Source organism: Salmo trutta, chromosome 36 (assembly GCF_901001165.1).
Source record: "Salmo trutta chromosome 36, fSalTru1.1, whole genome shotgun sequence".
In the NCBI taxonomy this organism is placed as follows: domain Eukaryota; kingdom Metazoa; phylum Chordata; class Actinopteri; order Salmoniformes; family Salmonidae; genus Salmo; species Salmo trutta.
Window position 1 is genome coordinate 39,309,587 of NC_042992.1, and position 13,715 is coordinate 39,323,301.

At 42.1% G+C, this 13,715-nt stretch overlaps 1 long non-coding RNA gene across 1 annotated transcript; it reads left to right on the top strand.

Annotated features, from left to right (window-relative positions):
• The first annotated feature begins 482 nt into the window (after nt 1-482).
• LOC115176070 (uncharacterized) lies at nt 483-13,646 on the top strand. The gene is made up of 3 exons (XR_003872150.1): nt 483-911; nt 10,058-10,222; nt 12,935-13,646. It is a non-coding gene; the product is annotated as an uncharacterized LOC115176070 (long non-coding RNA).
• Nucleotides 13,647-13,715: the final 69 nt, after the last annotated feature.

The window sequence follows — 13,715 nt, forward strand, 5'->3', positions numbered from 1 at the left end:
CTCCGCCTCTTCACACGTCCCGGCCGTGCGTTTCTGTGGTCTAAAGGCCTCCCACTTCTGACATTAATGTACCGAACGGTGGGGCAGGGAAGAGAACCTGGATTGAAAGGCAAACACCATCGCGCTAATAGGGTTAACTCACTTGGTGGGAATTGTAAAAATGACTCATATAGTGATGATCACTACAAAATATGTTATAAATGGTCAAAAAAGACCCAAGTACGTTTTGTAAAGCATTTACAAACATTTGCAATCCCACTTGATAGTGGTAAACAGGCATGTCCGCCACTGTTATTTTTTTTTTACAGCAGTCATTTCCTATGTAAAATATAAATTTAACTGAGGCCACTTTAACATGGTTTATTAGGCTACACATGCTCTGACTATTGTAGTCCTTTTTACCCCCGCCCCATTATATTGCAGTGTACCAGCAGAGACCGAAATCCCTGAATCGTGGCACGGTGTCCAAGGTTGATGCGATTCGGTAAAGGAGGGTGGGAGAAATCTGGGCGGGGAGTAGCCTATCAAGCGCATAATCTGGCAAACACTCTGAACGGTGTGTGCATTTTCATGATCGGATTATCGTTTAGACCTAAATTTAATTTCGTTACAAATTTAATTTCTCTCTTCCATTTGGATTATTACGTTGTACATTACGTTGTATAATGTAGGCTATAGCCTTACGTGCGTGCGTCCACTTCCAATTTTATTGCTCAAAACATATGCCATATTAGAGCAAGGCCTTCTCCATCTAAATAAGGTGATCATCCAGGAGTTATGAATATCTATTTTGCAATATTTGCCTTCATGGCACCTGTAGTTATTGTTATGATAACGGTAGGGGTATCATGTGTAATTCATCGAAGGAGGCACAGTCGGATTGAACGCTCACTTCAATGATGGACGCTCTGGTTCGTGAGTAGCCTGTGTCTGTGATCGTGTCAGTGTGTGATTTGTCTGTGTTTAAACGTGTTGTTGTTTTCCCGTTGTAGTTATAGCCTATGACATTTTATAGGCTAATGATGATGCATGCAGACAAATGTTCCCTTCACCCCTCCTTGTGGCGGGCAGAAATACCCCCCCGCAGAAATACCCCCCTTCAGTGTCTATCCTCTCCGGGAGCATCGCTCCGATTACCATGGAAGAAACCTTCCTATCATGGCGGCTAGATTCCAGGTGAAGGTAAGAAATGCGCTGTTCTGGAAAACCAAGCCGGTAACTGACAGACATCGCATTGCACAGCAATTTGCGCTGTAATAGGCTATTTGGACAAATTGCTTGTGAGTACCAGTGGATTGTGGAGTATCCTGCCTGCACTCTAAAAAAAAAATACATGTTTTTATGGTGATTAACTGTCTGCCAGTAAATTAGGGGAGACCAGGGTTGTTTGTAACAGGATAGTTGTAACGCTCTCAATATCTCCAATCAGGATCAAGCTAGAATTATGTGACTGGCTGTGCACATGCTCAGTTTAGTCCTCAACCCTCATGTGAAGAAGCAAGGACCTGTGATAGACAGCAGATTTCATTGACAAGAATATGATTTTGAGGTAAGAAATACTTTTTTTAACCAAAATTGTTTTTGTGATGGCATTACCTGCTTTGTAGTTAGATTCACCAAACTTGTATCAGGTTTATAACCAGTGTGTGTAGATTTATTTCATGTAAGATAACAATGCAAGGGTCAGGGTTAGTTGTAACAAGCCTTCGGAGGTATGGGTTCAGTGCTGGGAATGCAAATTATGGGCCTGTCAGGCCAAATAGTGTCCGCCCCCCGCGTCGCAATAGGATTTGTTGTGATTGTCTAACAAGTTGGAAGACAAGGGTTGCTGAAATACTAGTCTAAGTAAATTTGCTCTGTTTTCTTTCTCTCTGTTTCTCCCTCCCTCTCTCTCTCTCTCTCTCTCTCTCTCTGTCTCACTCTCTTCCCACCTCTCTCTCCCTCTCTCTCTCTCTCTCTCTCTGTCTCACTCTCTTCCCACCTCTCTCTCTCCCTCTCTCACTTTCATCCTTTCTCACTTTCTTCTTCTCTCTCTTTGTATGTGTCTGTCTGTCTGTCTCTCTCTCTGTCTAGCGAAGAAACCTAGTTAAGGGCAGTTGAAGCTACTATAATTGCTCACACCTATCCATTTGATTGATCAAGGTTAACTTATAGCTAGATACCTCAATATGACAGACATACAACTAAATGTATACAGTGAGGGGCAAAAAAGTATTTGATCCCCTGCTGATTTTGTCCGTTTGCCCACTGACAAAGAAATGATCAGTCTATAATTTTAATGGTATGTTTATCTGAACAGTGAGAGACAGAATAACAAAAAACAATCCAGAAAAACGCATGTCAAAAATGTTATAAATTGATTTGCATTTTAATGAGGGAAATAAGTATTTGACCCCTCTGCAAAACATGACTTAGTACTTGGTGGCAAAACCCTTGTTGGCAATCACAGAGGTCAGACGTTTCTTGTAGTTGGCCACCAGGTTTGCACACATCTCAGGAGGGATTTTGTCCCACTCCTCTTTGCAGATCTTCTCCAAGTCATTAAGGTTTCGAGGCTGACGTTTGGCAACTCGAACCTTCAGCTCCCTCCACAGATTTTCTATGGGATTAAGATCTGGAGACTGGCTAGGCCACTCCAGGACCGGGACAGACGTTCCGCTAGCGGAACGCCTCACCAATATCCAATGGTAGAGCGTGGCGCAAAATACAAATACCTCAAAAATGCTATAACTTCAATTTCTCAAACATATGACTATTTTACACCATTTTAAAGACAAGACTCTCGTTAATCGAACCACATTGTCCGATTTCAAAAAGGCTTTACAGCGAAAGCAAAACATTCGATTATGTCAGGAGAGTACCCTGCCAAAAATAATCACACAGCCATTTTCAAAGCAAGCATATATGTCACAAAAACCAAAACCACAGCTAAATGCAGCACTAACCTTTGATGATCTTCATCAGATGACACTCCTAGGACATTATGTTATACAATACATGCATGTTTTGTTCAATCAAGTTCATATTTATATCAAAAACCAGCTTATTACATTAGCATGTGATGTTCAGAACTAGCATACCCACTGCAATCTTCCGGTGAATTTACTAAATTACTCACAATAAACGTTGACAAAAAACAACAATTATTTTAAGAATTATAGATACAGAACTCCTTTATGCAATCGCAGTGTCAGATTTTAAAATAGCTTTTCGGCGAAAGCACATTTTGCAATATTCTGAGTACATAGCCCGGCCATCATGGCTAGCTAATTTGACACCCTCCAAGTTTGGCCCTCACCAAACTCAGATTTACTATAAGAAAAATTGGATTACCTTTGCTGTTCTTCGTCAGAATGCACTCCCAGGACTTCTACTTCAACAACAAATGTTGTTTTGGTTCCAAATAATCCATAGTTATATTCAAATACCTCCGTTTTGTTCGTGCGTTCAAGTCACTATCCGAAGGGTGACGCGCGAGCGCATTTCGTGACAAAAAAATTCAAAATATTCCATTACCGTACTTAGAAGCATGTCAAACGCTGTTTAAAACCTCTTACATCTACACGTTCCGCTAGCGGAACGTCTGCTCCAATATCCAATGATGGGCGGGGCGCGAAATTCAAACTCCTCTAAATCCGAAAACTTACACTTTTCAAACATATGACTATGTTACAGCTATTTAAAGACAAGACTCTCCTTTATCTAACCAAACTGTCCGATTTCAAAAAGGCTTTACAGCGAAAGCAAAACATTAGATTATGTCAGCAGAGTACCCAGCCAGGAATAATCACACAGCCATTTTTCAAGCTAGCATATCATGTCACATAAACCCAAACCATATCTAAATGCAGCACTAACCTTTGATGATCTTCATCAGATGACACACCTAGGACATTGTGTTATACAATACATGCATGTCTGTTCAATCAAGTTCATATTTATATCAAAAACCAGCTTTTTACATTAGCATGTGACGTTCAGAACTAGCATTCCCACCGAACACTTCCGGTGATTTTACTAAATTACTCACGATAAACGTTCACAAAAAGCATAACAATTATTTTAAGAATTATAGATACAGAACTCCTCTATGCACTCGATATGTCCGATTTTAAAATAGCTTTTCGGATGAAGCACATTTTGCAATAATGTAAGTACATAGCCCGGCGTTACAGGGCTAGCTATTTAGACACCCTGCAAGTTTAGCCTTCACCAAAATCACATTTCCTATAAGAAAAATGTTCTTACCTTGCTTGTTCTTCATCAGAATACACTGCCAGGACTTCTACTTCAATAACAAATGTAGGTTTGGTCCCAAATAATCCATCGTTATATCCAAACAGCGACGTTTTGTTCGTGCGTTCTAGACACTATCCCAACGCTAAATCTCGGCCACGAGCATGACGCACAATATGACAAAAAATTTCTAAATATTCCATTACCGTACTTCGAAGCATGTCAACCGCTGTTTAAAACCAATATTTATGCAATTTATCTCGTAGAGAAGCGATAATATTCCGACCGGGAATCTGCCTGTCTGTAAACTGAGGAAAAAACCGAAAGCCGGGGGCGGGGCGTGTCACGCGCCTAAGGCTTAGTCCATTGACTGACCACTCAGCTTTTGCTCTCGTGTGCTTCAGCCAGGGCTTTGAATTACATCATTCCTGTTTTTCCCGGGCTGTGAGACTCCATTGTTGACGTGAGAAGTGTCACGTAAGAGCAGAGATCCTTTGTAAACGATAGAGAGAATCAAGAAGGGCAAGAAATGTTCAGACAGGGTACTTCCTGAACAGAAGCATCTCAGGTTTTTGCCTGCCATAGGAGTTCTGTTATACTCACAGACACCATTCAAACAGTTTCAGAAACTTTGGAGTGTTTTCTCTCCAAAGCTAATAATTATATGCATATTCCAGTTTCTGGGCAGGACTAATAATCAGATTAAATCGGGTACGTTTTTTATCCAGCCGTGAAATTACTGCCCCCTAGATGTAAGAGGTTAAAATCAATTTTTATGCTATTTTTCTCGTAAAATAGCGATAATATTCCAACTGGGCGACGTTGTATTCATTCAAAGGCTGAAAGAAAAAATTGAGTCGTCTCGTGGACGCGCATCTCCAGTGTCACTGTTCCCTGCCTGACCACTCACAAAAACTCCTGCTGTTTTTCGCCCAGAGACTGCAGACACCCCATTACACTTTCTGGCGCCTTCTGAGAGCCAATGGAAGCCTTAGAAAATGTCACGTTACAGCACAGATGCTGTATTTTCGATAGAGATGCCACAGAAGGAGAACAAATTGTCAGACAGGGCACTTCCTGTATGGAATCTTCTCAGGTTTTGGCATGCCATATGAGTTCTGTTATACTCACAGACACCATTCAAACAGTTTTAGAAACGTTAGTGTTTTCTATCCAAATCTACTAATTATATGCATATTCTAGTTTCTGGGCAGGAGTAGTAACCAGATTAAATCGGGTACGTTTTTTATCCGGCCGTGAAAATACAGCCCCCTATCCCAAACAGGTGAATGTGCTTCTTCTTGAGCCACTCCCTTGTTGCCTTGGCCATGTGTTTTGGGTCATTGTCATGCTGGAATACCCATCCACAACCCATTTTCAATGCCCTGGCTGAGGGAAGGAGGTTCTCACCCAAGATTTGACGGTACATGGCCCCGTCCATCGTCCCTTTGATGCGGTGAAGTTGTCCTGTCCTCTTAGCAGAAAAACACCCCCAAAGCATGTTTCCACCTCCATGTTTGACGGTGGGGATGGTGTTATTGGAGTCATAGGCAGCATTCCTCCTCCTCCAAACACGGCGAGTTGAGTTGATGCCAAAGAGCTCCATTTTGGTCTCATCTGACCACAACACTTTCACCCAGTTGTCCTCTGAATCATTCAGATGTTCATTGGCAAACTTCAGACAGGCATGTATATGTGCTTTCTTGAGCAGGGGGATCTTGTGGGCGCTGCAGGATTTCAGTCCTTCACGGCGTAGTGTGTTACCAATTGTTTTCTTGGTGACTATGGTCCCAGCTGCCTTGAGATCATTGACAAGATCCTCCCGTGTAGTTCTGGGCTGATTCCTCACCGTTCTCATGATCATTGCAACTCCACGAGGTGAGATCTTGCATGGAGCCCCAGGCCGAGGGAGATTGACAGTTCTTTTGTGTTTCTTCCATTTGCCAATAATCGCACCAACTGTTGTCACCTTCTCACCAAGCTGCTTGGTGATGGTCTTGTAGCCCATTCCAGCCTTGTGTAGGTCTACAATCTTGTCCCTGACATCCTTGGAGAGCTCTTTGGTCTTGGCCATGGTGGAGAGTTTGGAATCTGATTGATTGCTTCTGTGGACAGGTGTCTTTTATACAGGTAACAAGCTGAGATTAGGAGCACTCCCTTTAACAGTGTGCTCCTAATCTCATCTCGTTACCTGTATAAAAGACACCTGGGAGCCAGAAATCTTTCTGATTGAGAGGGGGTCAAATACTTATTTCCCTCATTAAAATGCAAATCAATTTATAAAATTTTTGACATGTGTTTTTCTGGATTTTTTTGTTGTTATTCTGTCTCTCACTGTTCAAATAAACCTACCATTAAAATTATAGACTGATCATTTCTTTGTCAGTGGGCAGATGTACAAAATCAGCAGGGGATTAAATACTTTTTCCCCTCACTGTAGCTAGCAACATGTAGATGACCAACTAGATGGCTAAGTGTTGAAAAACGGTTGTCCAGTAAATCCTTCCAGTGATCTAATTGAAGTTAACTATTAAACTTTACCCTGTGAATTTCTCTGCCCTACGAATGTTGCGACTCTTGTCAAGATCAGCGATGCCTTCATAGTATTTCACCTGATTGGAAAGATGAAACAAAATCTCCTCAAGGGATGCCATTAAAGTGCAAGCTACATACAAACAGAAAGCTACAATAACAGTTAGCTAGCTATCGTTAGCTAAATAAAACTGTCTGGCTAGCTAGCTGACTAGGCAGGCTGAAGTACAGTGCATTCGTAAAGTATTCAGACCCCTTCCCTTTTTCCACATTTTGTTACGTTACAGCCTTATTCTAAAATGGATTAAATAAAAAATGTCCCACATCACTTTACACACAATACCCCACGATGACAAAGTGGAAACAGGTTTTTAGACATTTTTGCAAATTTATTGCAAATAAAAAACAGAAATACCTTATTTACATAAGTATTCAGACCCTTTTCTATGAGACTCTAATTGAACTCAATGCATCCTGTTTCCATTGATCATCCTTGAGATGTTTCTACAACTTGATTGGAGTCCACCTGTGGTAAATTCAATTGATTGGACATGATTTGGAAAGGCACACATGTCTATATAAGGTCCCCAGTTGAAAGTGCATGTCAGAGCAAAAACCAAGCCATGAGGTCGAAGGAATTGTCCGTAGAGCTCAGAGACAGGATTGTGTCGAAGGCACAGATCTGGGGAAGGGTCATTTCTGCATCATTCAAGGTCCCCAAGAACACAGTGGCCTCCATCATTCTTAAATGGAAAAAGTTTGGAACCATCAAGATTCTTCCTAGAGCTGGTTTCCCAGCCAATCTGGGTAATCGGGGGAGAAGGGCCTTGGTCAGGGAGGTGACCAAAAATCTGATGGTCACTCGCAGAGCTCCAGAGTTCCTCTGTGGAGATGAGAGAACCTTCCAGAAGGACAACCATCTCTGCAGTACTCCACCAATCAGGCCTTTATGGTAGAGTGGCCAGACGGAAGCCACTTCTCAGTAAAAGGCACATGGCAGCCTGCTTGGTGTTTGCCAAAAGGCACCTAATGGACTCTTAGACCATGAGAAAGAATATTCCAAGATTGAACTCTTTGGCCTGAATTCCAAGAGTCACTTCTGGAGGAATCCTTGCACCATCCCTATGGTGAAGCATGGGGGTTGCAGCATCATCTTGTGGGGATGTTTTCAGCGGCAGGGACTGGGAGACTAGTCATGATTGAGGGAAAGATGAACAGAGCAAAGTACAGAGAAGTCCTTGATGAAAACCTGCTCCAGAGTGCACAGAACCTAAGACTGGGGCGAAGGTTCATCTTCCAACTGGACAATGCAGGAGTGGCTTCGGGACAAGTCTCTGAATGTCCTTAAGTGGCCCAGCCAGAGCTCGGACTTGAACCCGATCAAACATCTCTGGAGAGACCTGAAAATAGCTGTGCAGTGACGCTCCCCATCCAACTTGACAGAGCTTGAGAGGATCTGAAGAGAAGAATGGGAGAAACTCCCCAAATACAGGTGTGCCAAGCTTGTAGCATCATCATACCCAAATACTCAGTAAAGGGTCTGGATACTTAAATGTAATATTTCATTTTAAAAAAAAAAGAATTTTGCAAAAATTTCTAAAAACAAATTTCGGATTTGTGATTAAGGGGTATTGTGTGTAGATTGATGATTTCAAAAAATGTTTAAAACCATTTCAGAATAAGGCTGTAACGTAACAAAATGTGGAAAAAGCCAAGCGGTCTGAATACTTTCCGAATGCACTGTAAATACGTAGCTAGCAAAGTCAATCTTAGAACAGCTTCAATTATTTCTTCCTATTTGACAATATTATCTTATATAAAGACAAATATCAAAGAAAGAGTTTTAACCCTTTTCAGTATTTTCGGTCTTCTGAAGCAGTAGGTAGTCAGCAGGTATTCACCGTAAAAACAACGTCCTTGTAGAGCGATTCTGAGGTGATATATTTGTGCTGACCGAGCGAGCACTTATGAGGTGAAATAGATCTAGAACGTCGTCCCTCTTCCGCGACGCTACAAGGTAAAATAGAGCCAAGCAACCAGCATAGCAAAGGACATTTTGTTTCATTACGTAGGCCAGTCAGAATTTTGCAAGTTCAAGCAACAGCCCTATCAATGGAACCTAGAGGTCATTGAATCCCATAGTGACGCAGGGGGTAGGGACACTTTTTGGCATGACAGGTCCCACCAAGCCTGTACCCCAGGAATACCATACCACTGTCACAACTGTGACTCTGATTCAGTGAACATGTCCAAGATTCAGATATACACACACCACTCTCTCTCACACACACTCACACACCACCCCTCTGTCTCTCTCAAACTCACTCACTCACACACACAAACACACGCGCGCACTCACACCACAAACATTCAGCTGTTTTGTTCAGTTGTTGTTTAGTTGTCAGATGTTTTTGTTTAGTTGAGAAGGGACAGTTAATGGAGTGTACATTTTTGTATTATTTTATTATTTCTGCCACACAAAAATATATGTTAAACATGGCAATGTTGTTCTCATGTTCTGAATAAAGGCTTTCAATATTTTGTTTCATGTCATGATTTATGCAATTTTTCAAACTGTTACTTTTCACCCCCAAGCCCTAATTTCACTCCTTGTATTTGAGGAAAAAGTCACACCTTGTCAGTTTGATTTAGAGAAATAACACCTATACCAATTTGTAGCAGACAGATGTAAGTTCTTTGTATCAAATTTTGAATTTAGTACCTCAAACAATCTCTGAGAAATTGACAAAAATGCAAAAAGTGTTACAGCCATCCCTGGTCTTCCCTACATACCATTTTTGTTAATTTTATTTTTTACAATGTGGCTATTCCTTTTTTAATCTGCTGATTAGACTGAAGAACAAAATAGTACATTGATCAATAGGGTAGAATGCAGAAAATAAATACTTTTAAAACACTTTTGAGAAATGCACATTATTCTTCTGTTAATGTTTTTTTCTTAACGTGTACTATTCATATCTGTTTAGTTCTATACCTACACACGCTACTTTGTCATAAAAATACTTAGAATGTCTCAAACATGAACATTCATTTACTGTTCATGCATTCACAAGAGTTCAAATGTCAGTTACTTGTGTGATATCATCGGTCTGAGTAAACGTATCAATTTAACATGCATATTCTGCATGTGGTAAACGCCTACTTACATTACTGTATGTAGTTTCACTTACTTACTGACTTAGTCCTCTTTATTTCGATGCAAAACATAAGGCATTCCACATGTAAGCTGCTCGCCTAGTAGCCTACTTATAATAGTTTCCACCCCCAGGATCACCATCAGTCTCAGACACCATGGCACAGCCCACACCCCTGGAAGCCTCCCTGGGAGCCCTCATTATGGCCTTCCACAAGCATGCTGGCAGTGGAGATGCCAAGACCCTCAGCAAGAAAGCTAACCAACCTTATCTAGGCAGAGCTGTCCAACATCGCTGTGGTGAGTCATTGCAACACCTCGGACCAGTTTCCCGGACAAAGATTAAGCCTATAGTCCTGGACTAAAAATTACTTTCAATGAAGATTATCAATTGAGCATGCTTTTTTTTAAAGATGGAATCCGCAGTGAGGACACGGTCGGCCCAACCGCTGTTATTTTTTTTGCTTTGTTGACAAAGCATTGGTGAGGAGCGTCGTGCAATGTGGTAAAAAGGAAATGCAGTACGTATTGTGCTGTTCTATAGCGCGTGCAAGGATATCCGATTGAAAAGTATAAATTGTTTGCAGTAACGTTTTTGTTCTAATATCGCAAACGGTCGTGCCAGTTTTAAAGTCCAGTACTAGGCGTAATCTGTGTCTGGGAAACTAGTCCTTCATAAACCAGCAAATGCTATTCTAATGCTATTTTTTATTTAACCAGGTAGGCTAGTTGAGAACAAGTTCTAATTTGCAACTGCGACCTGGCCAAGATAAATCATAGCAATTCGAAACATACAACAACACAGAGTTACACATGGAATAAACAAAACATACAGTCAATAATACAGTAGAACAAAAGAACCAAATGTCTATATACAGTGAGTGCAAATGAGGTAAATTAAGGCAATAAATAGGCCACGGTGGCGAAGTAATTACAATATAGCAAGTAACTGGAATGGTAGATGTGCAGAAGATGAATGTGCAAGTAGAGATACTGTGGTGCAAAGGAGCAAGATAAATAAATACAGTATGGGGATAAGGTAGGTAGATAGATGGGCTGTTTACAGATGGGCTATGTACAGATGCAGTGATCTGTGAGCTAGTGAGGGAGATATGAGTCTCCAGCTTCAGAGATTTTTGTAGTTCGTTCCAGTCATTGGCAGCAGAGAACTGGAAGGAAAGACGACCAAAGGAGGAATTGGCTTTGGGGGTGACCAGTGAGATATACCTGCTGGAGCGCGTGCTACGAGTGGGTGCTGCTATGGTGACCAGTGAGCTGAGATAAGGCGGGGATTTACCTAGCAGGGTCTTGTAGATGACCTGGAGCCAGTGGGTTTGGCGACGAGTATGAAGCGAGGGCCAACGAACGAGTGCGTACAGGTTGCAATGGTGGGTAGTGTATGTGGCTTTGGTGCCAAAACGGATGACACTGTGATAGACTGCATCCAGTTTGTTGAGTAGAGTGTTGGAGGCTATTTTATAGATGACATCACCGAAGTCGAGGATCGGTAGGATGGTCAGTTTTACGAGGGTATGTTTGGCAGCATGAGTGAAGGATGCTTTGTTGCGATATAGGAAGCCGATTGTAGATTTAATTTTGGATAGGAGATGCTTAATGTGAGTCTGGAAGGAGAGTTTACAGTCTAACCAGACACCCAGGTATTTGTAGTTGTCCACGTATTCTAAGTCAGAGCCGTCCAGAGTAGTGAGGCTGGACGGGCGAGCAGGTGCGGGCAGTGATCGATTGAATAGCATGCATTTAGTTCTACTTGCGTTTAAGAGCCGTTGGAGGCCACAGAAGGAGAGTTGTATGGCATTGAAGCTCGTTTGGAGGTTAGTTAACACAGTGTCCAAAGAGGGGCCAGAAGTATACAGAATGGTGTCGTCTGCGTAAAGGTGGATCAGAGAATCACCAGCAGCAAGAGCAACATCATTGATGTATACAGAGAAGAGAGTCGGCCTGAGAATTGAACCTTGTGGCACACCCATAGAGACTGCCAGAGGTCCGGACAACAGGCCCTCCGATTTGATACACTGAACTCTATCAGAGAAGTAGTTGGTAAACCAGGCGAGGCAATCATTTGAGAAACCAAGGCTGTCGAGTCTGCCAATAAGAATGTGGTGATTGACAGAGTCGAAAGCCTTGGCCAGGTCGATGAATACGGCTGCACAGTAATGTCTCTTATCGATGGCGGTTATGATGTCGTTTAGGACCTTGAGCGTGGCTGAGGTGCACCCATGACCAGCTCTGAAACCAGATTGCACAGCGGAGAAGGTACGGTGGGATTCGATATGGTCGGTAATCTGTTTGTTAACTTGGCTTTCGAAGACCTTAGAAAGACAGGGTAGGATAGATATCGGTCTGTAGCAGTTTGGGTCTAGAGTGTCACCCCCTTTGAAGAGGAGGATGACCGTGGCAGCTTTTACAATCTAGTAATAGGCTAGTAATAGGGGTTGCAACAATTTCGGCAGATCATTTCGGCAGATCATTTAGAAAGAGAGGGTCCAGATTGTCTAGCCCAGCTGATTTGTATGGGTTCAGATTTTGCAGCTCTTTCAGAACATCAGTTATCTGGATTTGGGTGAAGGAGAAATGGTGGGGGCTTTGGCGGGTTGCTGTGGAGGGTGCCGGTCAGTTGACCGGGGTAGGGGTAGCCAGGTGGAAAGCATGGCCAGCCGTAGAGAAATGTTTATTGAAATTCTCAATTATAGTGGATTTATCGGTGATTTATCGGTTATTGTTTGGTGTTGGGATTTTAATAAAACATTAACATGAAATATAGTTTAATTGAGATTGACTGATTAAAATGCCTGGAGTCTCATTCATTTAGTAGCCTACTTAATGACAGCAAAGTATAGATATCCTAATGTATTGTCTTCCTTGTGATCCCTTCCCTTCACGTTCTCTTGACATGTGTGAAGTGTCAGCCATTCAGTGCGATTGACAACAAAATAATGATTTCCTAATGTGTTGTGTCTTCCTTGTGATCTTATATTACGTTGTCATGAGCAGAAGGGTGGTCCTGAAGGGGATGACCTGATGACGATGCTGGACCAGGACGGCGCTCTGAACTTCATGGAGTACCTTACCCTGATTGTATCCCTCGCCTGCATGTGCAACTGCGTCCTGGAAGGGAAAATGTGTTTGCATTTCATGAAAAGACCTGCCTGCTTCCATCTGCTTTCTACAGTGTATTGCATTAGGCCTACATGTCACACTAATGTCTCATATCTCATTGAGTAAATTGGGTAAATGCCTTCCTCCCTGTGTCCACACGCATGCACGCACGCCCGCACGCACACATAGACATGGATAAGAGCGTCTGCTAAATGACTTAAATGTAAATGTAGACACAAAGGTTTGCATAGCTCTGCAATAATTATGAGACTGATCCTCAAATACATGCACCCACATGGATTCTTTGTCAGAAAGTTGCTCAGTTGGTAGTGCATGGCGCTTGCAACGACAGGGTAGTGGGTTTGATTCCTGGGAACACCCGTAGTAAAATTTAGGCGCTCATGACTAAATCGCTTTGGATAAAAGCCTCTGCTAAATGGCATATATTGTTAGATTATATTATTATATTAAGATCTCAAGAAGGCTGCTAAACAGAGCATAGCATGTGAGATAGTAAACAGGGTGTGTAGGCTATGTGTAGGCCTAAGTATTTACCGTGATATGTTTTATCTTTGCTGCTAATAAATGGGCAAAATACCCAACCAAAGATCCACGTTTGGAAAGCGGTTTGTTTTGCACACGTTTATGAACATTTGCAATCCCGCCTGTGCTATAG